General features: G+C 45.2%; 1 protein-coding gene across 1 annotated transcript in view; it reads right to left on the reverse strand.

Annotated features, from left to right (window-relative positions):
* The window catches only part of ATXN1 (ataxin 1), a 394,234-nt gene that overhangs the window by 19,779 nt on the left and 361,981 nt on the right, over positions 1–12,474 (reverse strand). The gene's annotated exons all lie outside the window — the stretch shown is intronic.

A 12,474-nucleotide genomic window follows, 5' to 3' on the forward strand; every position in this document is an offset into this window, starting at 1 on the left:
AAAGCAGTTCTTGTTTCCTTTTCAGGAAAAGCTGGACTCGTTCCTTCCCTCTTTACCATGCTGGAAAATCAAATGAAGCCCACAGGAAGAGCAGCTGCCAACCTCCCTAGCAGCGGGAGCCAGCAAGGCAGCTTGGGAGTGACCATCCCAAGTGGCTTTCCATGAGTTCTGCATCCCCATCTGCTAGGGTTACTGCCAACATTCAAACATCCCACCTGGACCTGGGTCCATCCTGGAGCTACAATTCTCTCTTAATACAACACACACACACACACACACACACACACACACTCAGCAGAGGCAGCCAAAACCAATCCTGTTTTCTACATGTTTCCTAAGAATTCCCAGGGCAGCCATTCATGTGGTTACAGAGTCAAAAGAAATCTGTGAGACAGCTTTTAAACGAATATGATTACAGTTTGAAAGGAGAATGCAGTAAGAGGGCAGCTGCATGGAATGCTTCTTTAATGAGGGCTATGTGCTTGCTTCATCCCTGCCCTTTTGTAGCTTTCCAATTTGGCTTTCCTCTTCACACCCACTCTCCCTCTCTCCCTGGAAAGGGCCAACCCATCTCTAACCCAAGAGATGATATCAATCAGACCTGTGAATTTAAACCTGGACGTAGAAATAGCGAGCCCTGAGTGGGTGCTTATGGACACATATCTCAGCAACCTCTGACCTCCGTCTCATCATGACTGTGTGGCGAATAGATGCCCATCAGCAAAAGGAGAACATCCATGGAACCAGGCCAAAAGTCCTGGGTGTGAGTGCCCCCCCATGTGTAGCTGCAGGAGTGCTCATTGTCGGGGAGAGCCATCCCGGAAGCTATGGGGTCAAGCTTTGCCGATCCCAGGCGTGCAATCTAGCATACTTCATCCCTGGACGCTTGTCTATGATCTGATATTGAAACAAACACAGCAGGCTGCACTGATCTTTGTCTGTAATGAGGCTGCAGCAGTATCCCTCCCTATAGGAACACAGCCCTATTCTCTCCCCTGTGCCCTGAAGCCCTGTCTATTCACGAGCTTACACCATACCTTCACCCCACTCTCACCTGTAACTCTTTTTGCCAATGACATAGTGACCCTTGTTGGTTTGCTTCACCATTATTAACATACATCATGACAAATGGCGCAAAAGAAATTCCCCATCCTCAGTGATTTTGATCAGGTATATAAAGAAGTGGAAGTTAACAAAGCTGGTGTTTCAACACCAAAGGACTTTTCAAAAAGAATACAATTTCTCGCTGTGTCAAAGGAGTAATGGCGATTGTTTAGTCTTCTAACCCAGAGTTTGTACAAGCCCCCAGTAACTTCATTCTGCCTAGCCTTTTTTCTAAGAGCAGCACATACAATTTGCACTCAACCCTTGCACATCGATTACAATGACTGTGCTATTTTCAGAACGATGACAGAATAAAATTAAACTACACGAGCACCAAAAACAGCTGCCTTTTTGGGCTTCTTAAAAAGTACTAATGGTGATCGTTTAACTTTAGGTTTCCAGAGTCATTCTTAAGGAAGAGAACACATTCTCCTACTTCCTAAGGCATCGCTTAGCTCTACTCGGTCGGCTGTTTCATGCGCCCCCTGCTGGTCCCACAGGAGCGCAGGTCCAACCAAATCCCACAGGATTTCATTAGGGATGCTCACGCTGGAATGAAATGTCAGAATCCGAAATAAGAATATTTGCATATAGTGGGCCCAACCAGTAAGGGAATAGGTTAATTAGCCCAAGGCAGCTCTAGGGAAGAACAAGCAGCAGCATAAAAGTTCTTTCAAAGCAAGCAAAATGTCAAACACATTCAGAAAGAGATCCATTAGCAAGGCAAATAGAACACTGCCAGTCCAAACCAAAGCGTGATATACAAAACTAGAAAACCCCTCTAAAGGCACTTTTTATTTTATTTATTTTAAAGATTTATTTATTTATTTATGCATACAGAGCTGGGGTACAGGCCAGAGATGCAGAGGCAGTGAGAGGATTCACCAGAGATAGAGTGGGGAGCAGAACAGGCTGATCCTTGGATGAAGTACACTGCTGAGGGGAGCAGTGGGTGGGCCAGGACAGGTCTGCTGCGCCCTGCGGGTGACATGTGGGTCAGCTCCCGGGTTGGGGATCAAATTCCCACTGAGGAGGTTGTGCCCAGCCCCAGAGCCACAATGCTGCATCTTAACACTTTGCGCCATCAGGGAGGACCGCTAAAGGCACTTTTTAAAGAAGCCAGCTTTAGTAAATTTGTAAAAGAATGCTAACTTGGTTTTCAGCAATGCCTTGGTTGGTTTATATTGTTTATTTACTGGTCCTAAAAATCTCTATGTAGCGTCCACAGCTGGTTTTTGTTAAGTGGAACACTAAGGGTATATTGCCTTTAGCACACTAATTCAAATGTATCCTGTAAAGTTTTACCTGGTGATAATCATCCTTTCTGGATAATACTAGTGATAAATCGAAGACAAAAAGATTAATGCAGAAACTGGAAAAACTAGGACCAGACTGATAAGAATGTCAGTTCCTCTTCCCCCTCCATTTAGGAGGATCAAGTCTCCTATTTATCAGTATGGCTGCTAAGATACGGAGCTCTCTGATTAAGGGCTGTAGGTCCGGGTCTGCTCCCTTTGCCAAGGTTCTGTTTTTTCCTTAGGGGAAATTCTGGGAGGGATTATGTTTTGCTGTATTTCACCATGCCACTAGAGGGCGCCACAGTACACACCACATGCCTGATGCTTGACTAAAGGCGTTTCTGGGTTTCAGAAGGTGGAAAAGTACAGTGTGGAGAAGGAAGAAGGCAGGCAGGTAAGGAAGGAAGAGAGTGAAACGGGGAGAGACGGGAAAGTGGAATTGCTGCTTTAAGGGTCTCTTTTGAGCTGCAGACATATGGCCCTGTGTCCTTAATTGCCTTCTCATGGCAGAAACACATCCATTTGTTTCAAACCAGGCCCTGAGAATTCACGCCTGGGTGTACCCACCACATCCCAGCAGAGAGACTGCCTTGAAGCATGGGTCCCCACCTGGCCCTACAACACTGAGCTGTCAAAGAATCCCAGTACTTAATCAACCAGGGAAAGTTGGGGGAGAACTAACAGGTCAATCCAGACAAACTTATTTAAGGCTTACTAAATAGAATGCGTGATCATCTCACTATTCTGAATACATTCACTCAAGCATCTACATATTGCCATTTATAGCTCTCTGTTTACCGGTTTTTAAAATCTAGCTCAAGGCCAACGTAGTGTGCATACCTGCACCAGTGACGGCCCTACTGCTTTGAAAGTCCAGGATCTCAGGCCACACCCAGCCCTCCTGATTCAAAATCTTCACTTTAACAAGGTCTCTAGATGATTCACACACACACAGCAAGGTTTCAGAAACTCAGTAGAAGACTGAATTTTCTCCTTATAGCAAAGGAAGCATCACTGGCCTTTCCCCAGTGAAGTGGGTGTTACATGACAGAGCCTGGGAGGGAAACAGCTCGATTAAGGTAAAACTCAGCTGTTTACCTGAGGGTGGAGGGTCTGTTTAGATCCAGTTCTAAATAATGAAGCCCCTTCTAGTTCTATCTTCAAAAATGATAGAGACATTTTAAAAAAGCCATTATAAAGTTTCTACACAACTTGGTCATCTCTAGAAAGTAAAACAAATTTGGCCAAGGAGGGTCCTTTGTTATAGCTTCACTATAATTACAAAATTTGCCCCATGACCATTGATCCAAGCTATTTGGAAAGTGACAGAAAAGGAAGATGTCCCCACGGTGGGTAAGATGGGGATGGAGTCCCCACTGATGCAGGTGCTGTGAATGGGAACCTATTCTCCTAGAAGTTGATGTACATCACCCTAAAAATGCATACCAGGTCAGGGCAGTAAATTGAGACACCCAGGTAGCACCCCAGTCCTCCTGATTCAAAATCAGGACTCAGCTGAGGGAGACCTGTGGCTGTGTGTCACAACCTTGGCAAGTTGTGGTTTAGTTTTCCTTCAATAACATTAATTGAGCACATACTACATGACAGCCTTGTGCTGAATGTTCATTTGCTTCTCATTTTCATGTCCAGAAATCAAGGCTCAGACAGATAATGCAAATCACCCTTTGAAAAAGGGTTTTCAAATGCTTTCAAAAAGCATTGGATACTGCTTTGCCCCCTTTGAAAGATTTTGTATATTCAACTTTTTTTTTTCATTGACCAAAAACCACCTTCTAATTGCAATATCTGATAACTGTGAGCAACTGCTTGGCTTCTTTATAGATTTACATAGTTCCAAAATAATGGATTTTTAAATTTTATTTCACATATGTGGGCATCATCTCAGAGTACTGGATGCAGGTGCACAAATAATCTCTTTTGTGGTGACTAGAAGTTTAGAGAAGAAGGAAGTCCATGGGGTGGGGCAGCCAGAATGAATGGAGTGACGGCTCAAAGAGTCAGAAATTTCAGACAGACCAAGAGAAGAAATGGTTTCCGTTTTACAGAGGAGGGAAGACAGACTGAATAGCTTGAGACCATTCTGGAAAACCACGTGACCAATTAGAAGACAGAACACCTGGGCTTGGTGGTGGAAGTCACGAAGTCACCGCAAGGGTTCCCGAGTCCGACACACCAACTCCTTCTGTCTAACTGCATTATTAAGTGGAACGGGCTGTGTAGGGTTGGCAGAAGGCAGTTTGTTCAGGTTAAGTATTAAAAATAAGGCCAGTCCTGACATCATGGAGTATCAGAAGTGGGAAAGGGAGGGCTGGATGACAGCATAATTAGATACATTCATGGGTGACTAAACAATCATGCCCTCAAGGAGGTGGACCACACATTCATTCATCAAACACTTGCTTTATTCCTAGTTCATACAGTGGACTTTGACCCTTTGGTGTAAGCTTGGCGCATGGAATACCAAGCTCTGCTTTTAGTTGTATTCTCTTCAATATGAGTGTTTTGGTTGTCCTATTTAGAGGTAACAGAAAGCTGGAGGGGATGCTTAATATATTACTGCAATTAATATTGAAATGTATCCTTAGAAGCTAGGAGTGATGGCACGAATCCAAGAAAATCAAGATTAATGAGAGTAAATGTAAATGCTTGCCTTTGGTTTCAATAGCTCAATTAGTTCAGGAGCAAGGCTGGAGGGAGTTGGCTTAAGAGTAGTTGACATAAAAGAGCCCAGAAATTTTTGTTCAACTCTATGTTCATTATGAACCAACAGCTTGGTGTGTTTCCAAAAACTGGAATAATTATAAGCTTCATTTAAGAAAGCATAATGTTCAGAATAAGAGAATAACTACTATCAGAGTTTACAGCATTGGCAAAGCCACCGTTCAAATGTTGAGGTGAGGGGATGCTAACAGAGGGGGCCTGCCTGGGGTGGGATGGTGCAGGTAGGGAAAGGCCTGGCCACTGACAGGCAGCCCTGAGGCTCTGAGAGGTGTGCTGGGGAACACACAGCAGTCTAGTGCAGTGCTCACATGTGAGAGGAGTTGCCCACAGCAGGCAGGGAAAGCAAACTGAGCTCCATACTGGAGATCCCAACAGTCTTCAGAACCACTGGGGGCCCCGGTCCTCCCACAAGTCCAGATCGAGTGGAGAGACCCCAATTGGGATGTGACATGGGGGGATGTCGGAATGCCTGCCCACGCTGGGTGTTCCTGCTCTTACTGTTTACCTTTCTTCCATCACAAATATTTTGAAAGACTGTGACCCCATCCTGTGTCAAGGAGGCTTGCTTGAACGCTAGCCTACTTTAAAAAAATTTTTTTTTTTTTTTGCTGTGTCTTCAATACTTGAAACTGCTTATGTGGGGGTTCACAAGGCAGGCTTGGTCTAAAATGAGGCAGCATCTGAAAGGGTTGAGGGTCCTCTCCAGGTCCGCTCAGGTCAGAAGCCACCGGACAGGTGAGTGAAAAGCTGGCCTAACTTTTCAGAACAGACTAATCATCACCCCACCACCCTCAGCCACTCTTCTCCACTCTATAACCCCATATCCTAGGTCTTGCTCTTCACAGAAGAGGAGAGGAAAAAAAAAATCAAAGCTACTAATCCATGCTAGAAAATCTACACAGGTGCCTATGGACATAAAGAGGAGCTTCATACACCTTAGTTGGTTTCAGTCATAAGACTGAAAAATGGAAACATCGCACACACACCCTTGCCCCCAAATATGCCCACCTCGCTTTAAATGTACTTGGAAAAAGCGAATGCGAATGAAAATGTCGACATGAGGCCATCCTGGGCTCTCCAGGAAGGCTCTGAATGCAAAACCAAGTACTCTGGGAAGAGAAAGGCAAAGAAAGACTGGAGATACAGACCTGGAGAGGAGGCAGAGGATGGATGAGGGGTCCCTAGTCAAGGGGTACCTGGAACCCCGAACTGAAGAGTCGGGGCCAGATTCTCCTTTGGAGCCGTTGGAAGAGGCACAGACCTGTGAATCCCTGGGTTTCAATTCTGGCCCCCACGACTGTGAAAGAAGTTTCTTTTGTGGTTTGCCATCAAATACAGTCACCTGATGGAACAGCCCTGGGAAACAGACGAATGCTTCCGTTAACTGGTCACCTACAGATGTCAGCAACTCACACATCCCATTTACTCCTCACCACCGATTCATAAACTTTCTATGTTTCAGATGGACACCTGGGTCAAGGCTTTACAGTCAGAGGGAGAAACAGTGCTGGTAACCACTTTCTTGTTCCACTCAGACGTGCTTTAGAGTAAACTGAAAGGTGGCGGTCTAGCAGCAAACACTCCCTTTTCCCTCCCAGGACAAAAAAACGACAGAACGCATAGGAATGTGGGGATTGGGGGAGTGTGTGTGTGTGTGTGGGGGGGGGGTAGCTGTCCAAGGATGCTGTATAGTGTCTAGCACTGATCACCAACCATCAAAATCACCAACCAGTACAGATCACCAACCAGCACTGATCACCAACCAGCACTGATCACCAACCAGCACTGATCACCAACCAGAACTGGTCACCAGCCAGCACTGATCACCAGCCAGCACTGGTTACCAACCAGCATGAATCACCAGATCACTGACCAGCATGAATCACCAGATGCAGTTGTTGTGGCACTCAGTGTGACAGCTGAGTGGGCTAAAGAAGAAAAATCTCGATCCTTCACAGCACAAGCAGTGAGCCAGGGATCCTCCAGTACTGACCTCAGTGGCCCCTGCCACCGGGATCCTAGCCCTTGTGACCTGAGACTCGGAGGCCAGGACGCATGCACTGCTGACTGAACGAGCCGCCGCTCCACCCAGAGTCACAACAGCAAGCCCACGCCTGCATTCCTGTGAGCCTTCCCTCCACTGGTGGCACGCAGCACCGGCCTTTGAGGAACCTTCTGGGAACAAGGCACCATGACTTCCAGTTGAGATTTTCCCAGGTCAAGAAGCAGCAGCTTCGCTGTTATTAGCACCACGAATTCTTAGCATGTTTGAGGACCCAGTTTATTTATAGAAATTGTTGGCAATGAACATGATGCTTAAATGTAAGATATGATTACAAAACTCAAATTTACTTAGTTGCTCCCTGGCTCAGGAGGGTCTGAGTCAGTGCAGTGAAGTGACAAGGAGTCATTTTTCTGATGAAAGGCCTCGAAGGAGATGCTGGAGGCACTCCTCAGGGAGCACGGCCTCTCTGGCTATCCTGCCCACCAACTCCTCCGCGTGGCGCACAGCTGAACTGCAGCCTCCCTCACCCCTGGGTGGGGTTTCCTGTTCACTGCAACTGTCAGCATAAGGGAGAGACAGCCTTCAAGCCGTGGGCGAAAACCTCTCTCAGATTCCTGGCTTCTGCCAGCGCCACTTCTCAATGCGACCACAGTAAAAGTGGGGGTGGTTTCAGTGGTATTGCCACCTCCTGAAACACAAGGCCGTCTGTGAGATGGCTGGGATACACCAGCAGGGCACGTGCCAGTGCTGGAGGTCAGGCATGGACGCGAAGAGGAGGGAAGGGGTGAGAGCAGAGCACTCTCGGTGTCGTCCACCCCAAAGCCAGCTCATGCGGAATGTCGCGCAGCATCTGGGTAGCCAGTGTCCCCTGGCAGCCTGCCTGGGCTGGAATTCCTGGAAAGGCTCAAGATGGAAAAATAATCACTTGGAGGGATAACCATCTGGATCGAAACAGGTCCCAAATGAATTGTCCAACAGAGGCTGAGTTGAAGTTTTTAAGAAAAGCTGGAAATGCCTTTCTGTCAAGACCTTCCCTGGTTCAATACACAGGCAAATACCTTTCTGCTTTTTGCTTTTAGCCACCTCCGGACACCCAAATCTCTGCTGATCTATCTTCTGACCAAAGGCTGGGAATAGCGGCACAGGCACTTTCCACCGCATGCATTTAGGGGTCCTCAGCCAGCTCTGGAATGTTCTATATCCTTGGGATGGGAACCACTAGTGTTCTGTGAGTAGGAAATACAAGTCAGTGCAGCCACTGTACATAACAGAATCAAGACTGAACCTAGAGCTACCGTGAGATCCAGCAACCCTGCGCTGGATGTTCTATGAAGAAAAAGAAAATGCTAACTTGAAAAGATCTACACCCTCGGGGTTCACTGTAGCATTATTTACAATAGTCAAAAATAGAAACAATTCAAGTGTCCCTGGCTGGATGAATGGATAAAGGTGGGCGACTAGCTATCTACAAACTGGAATATTATGCAATCACGAAAAAGAATGAAATGACATCGTCATTTACAACATGGATGAGCCTTAAAGGCACTATGCTAAGTGGAAAAGTCAGAAGACAGATACCATATGACCTCACTTATATGTGGAATCTAAAAGAAAACAAACGAAAGAGCTCATGTGAAAAGAAAAGATTGGTGGCTGACAGAGGTGAGGGCTAAGTCAAGTGGGTAAGGAGGGACAAAGGCACAAATAAGTCATGACTTATAAACTAAGTCATGGTGATGCAATGTACAGGGGGTGATTATGGTTAACAATAAAGTACTGCACATTTGCCAAATTGCTAAAAGCATAGATCTTAAAAAAGTCCCCATGACAAGAGGACCTTTTTTGGTGACTATGTATGGGGATGGATATTGACTAAACTTACTGTAGTAATGACTTCACAGTACATGCAACTATCAATTCACTATGCCAGACACCTAAAACATAACACATTCATAAGTATAATTCATGTATATTAATACACATTATATAAACATGTCAATTACATCTCAAATTAAAAAAAGAACTGGCCATGGTAGAAATTAGAATTGCGGTTGGGGAAGAAGAATCAGTCATTTTTGACTTTCAGTTTAGTATTATGACGATGACAATGGTGTAACTCACTACAAAATGCATCCCCTGGTATATTTGGAAAATCAAGATAACTATTATTATTAACAATAGTAACAATAAAAGATGTGACATTAACACCAATATAACCATTAATAATAAGAAGGACATGTTGAACAGCTGGGAGAATAGACCACCAGCTTTCCACTGTCCATGGGATCTTTTTTATTTTAATGTAATTTTCATTTTACTCAGAATTATGCATGCACCTAGTTTAGAGAGGCAAGTATTTCAATAATGTGTCATCTTGTCATTAATATCTCTGCCTATAAAACCAGGAGACATTAGTATACACAGTGTCTGGCATGATGTACACACTCAGTAAGTGGCAGCTATCCTAATTAGAATCCAGAAAATGCTTCCTGGTGAATCCCCCAGCGTTCACCCACACATATCTCTTGCCACCTCTCCTGTTTCCATATCAAATCAATACAATACCTTCAAATTATCAGTCCTTCAAACGTCAGGGTTTTTTCCCCTCACATTTGTGATTCATGCAAAAGAGATAGTCACAGATGTTAGAAAGTTTATTTTCTTTCTTTGGCTAACATGTCGATGTGATTCATAATAGTTCCCAAGGCACAGTCTCTGCTCTCCTGTCTCATTCACCCCAGAAAGCATGAAAGCCATTCAATATCCATGGAATAAAGAGAAAGGTGAGATGCTAAACTCCAGGCTGGCATGCCAAGGCAAGAGGTGAGTTGTGACAGCTCCATGCTCTGCTCGGCTTGGTTTTCCACAATACTTTTTGGATGAGTAATTTACAAAAGGCATGATGGAGAAATGCAGAACCTTCATGTCACATTCCCCATGGAGGGCTGCGAACTGTCTGCTTGCACACTTTCTCATAAGCTTTGCTACACACCACAAAGCAAAGGACCAGCAGTAGCTAGAGGAGGCTTTGTGGGATTCCCTAGCCGCCAGAGGGCTGGAGCTCTGGAAGAAAAGATTCCAACTTAGAAAAACACCATTCCAGAACTGAGCATTTTGATAGCATCTTGAAGCCTTCCTTGCCCTTGATGTGACTGGGTGTAAGGAAAGATGAGGCCCCTAGATAATCCATGACTTAAGTCAATCCTCCAGGGTGGAAACTTAATCATTGTTTTATGGTCTCTCAGGCTCTGCACAACTTATCAATCCTCTTGACTACAGAGACCTGAGACCTCTGGGTCCAGCCCCTTTAAGGCACAGCAGAGACCATGGAGGTTTCCTTGTGCAGTGGTACTTTATATATGGTTATCCACTGTCAAGATAAGGTTGCCAAGGCTCAGCGTACAAGCACCCTGCTTAATGTTACATGATTAATAAATGGCAGAAATTAGAAGAAAGCCTTGGTTGATCTGATTGGAGAGAAACAGGAAAGGACCAGTTCTTCAATAATGCATTGTATAGACTGGTGCATGGTAAAAGATCTACTTCACATAAACAAAGGTCTGGCCTTTGCTTTTGGCTACTGGGAGGTGATCTTGAGGTATCTGGGATGTCCTGGCTGATAGGCATATGCCTGTTTGCCTGGCAGCTTTGTCCACTGGATATCTGGTGAGGATTCTGGCCATGGGGGCGTTAGTTCCAACCTCTGGAGGAATTAATGACTAAAGATATCTACCTGACTTCCAGAAAGAGTTGGGACAGAAGGTCAGAAGAGTTGGGACAGTGGGTCATGTGTGGTCTGAGCTCAAAAACTCTAGACATTGAGGGCCCTCCCTGGTGGCGCAGCGGGTTAAAGCACAGCACTGAGAAGCTTAAGCCACTTCCGCATGAGTTCGATCCCCACCTGCCCCGGAGGAGATCCACATGGCGAGGCAGACCTCTCCTGACCCACCCGCTGCTCCCCTCAGCAGTGTACTTCATCGACCTGCCTGTTCTGCTCCCCGCTCTGCCCCTGGTGAATCCTCTCACCCTCCGCATCTCCGGCCTACCCCAGTTCTGTATGAATAAATAAATAAATCTTAAAAAAAAAAAAAAAACTCTAGATATTGAAGCTCAAGTGTTTTCCTGGGTGGCACAGTGTGTGAATGTCACATAGTATGGTCAAAAGGAGGTAACCACCCAGAGAGGTGACTGGAAGATCTGTGTTTGGGCCTCCGTGTACCTCTTCCCTTGGCTGGCTACGATCTGTGTGCTTCCTCTTTAGTAAACTGTAACCATGAGTGTACGAACTGTCATACACATCAACCTAGTGAATTATCCAGTCTGAGGGTGGTTTGGGGAATTCTCCAAGCTTGTAGTGTCAGAAGTGAGGGTGGTTTTGTGGGAACTATTCTCTCCAACTTTGTAGGTGGCCCATAAACCCTGAGTTGTGGTGATCATACACTCAAAGAGATCGTCATAAAATAAATCTAATAAATGAAGTCCATCTGGCTCCAGGGAAAAGGATGAACTGTGAACCAAGGATGAGGTCAGCCCAAATCTATGCACCCCAAAATAGTGAGCAGTAGGCAGGCTGATGAGTGAAACAGAAAGGGAGAGAACTTACACTACGTGTAACCTGATCTGAGCCTGGGTCCTGCAGAGGAAGGATTCCGGAAAAAAAAAAAAAAATTAAAAAATTGCCCAAAGAGGCACACAGGGAAGAAGATTGAGGGCCTGATATTCTGGGCACAGAGTTCAAAGTGTCACAAAAATGGGAGTAACCCGTAAACTGGCTGATATCCAATTCACTGAAGGGAGCTCATTCCTAAATCGTGGCAAGTCATTTAAAACCACCGCAGTCATGTCCAATCCCTCCTTGGTGAGAGCTCACCAGTGTCTGCCTAATGGCCAGAGTCTGTTACTTTGCTGCGTTCACTGCAGTTTTACTTCTTTTCGTGTGTCTTCCTCATTAAACCATAAACTCCCTCACTGAACTATCACTAAATTTCCTAACTCCTTGGGAATCCAGGGCAGTTTTCTTTGTTGATTTACTGTTCCTGTCTTGTGACTGTCCATTGTAACTTTCCCTCCCTTAAAAAGAGTTGGTTACTAAAAGGCATAGCTTTCTGGATCTTCTAGATTTTTGGATGTGATGATGAGAAAATGATCAAAGTGTTGGATCAAAAATTCAACTCATGATGGAGGGAAACAAAATACTGTGCATTTGAAAACCATTTGCACTTAGAGATTCCATTTCTCACATATACTCTCAGGTGAGATTATTAACCCTCTTTCTGAAGCCAGCGGTCCCAGTCCATCGGCCAGGTGAGACGTTGTTAAAGATAC

The sequence above is a fragment of the Condylura cristata genome, unplaced genomic scaffold (assembly GCF_000260355.1).
Source record: "Condylura cristata isolate star-nosed mole 26May11 unplaced genomic scaffold, ConCri1.0 scaffold00037, whole genome shotgun sequence".
Classification (NCBI taxonomy): Eukaryota; Metazoa; Chordata; class Mammalia; order Eulipotyphla; family Talpidae; genus Condylura; species Condylura cristata.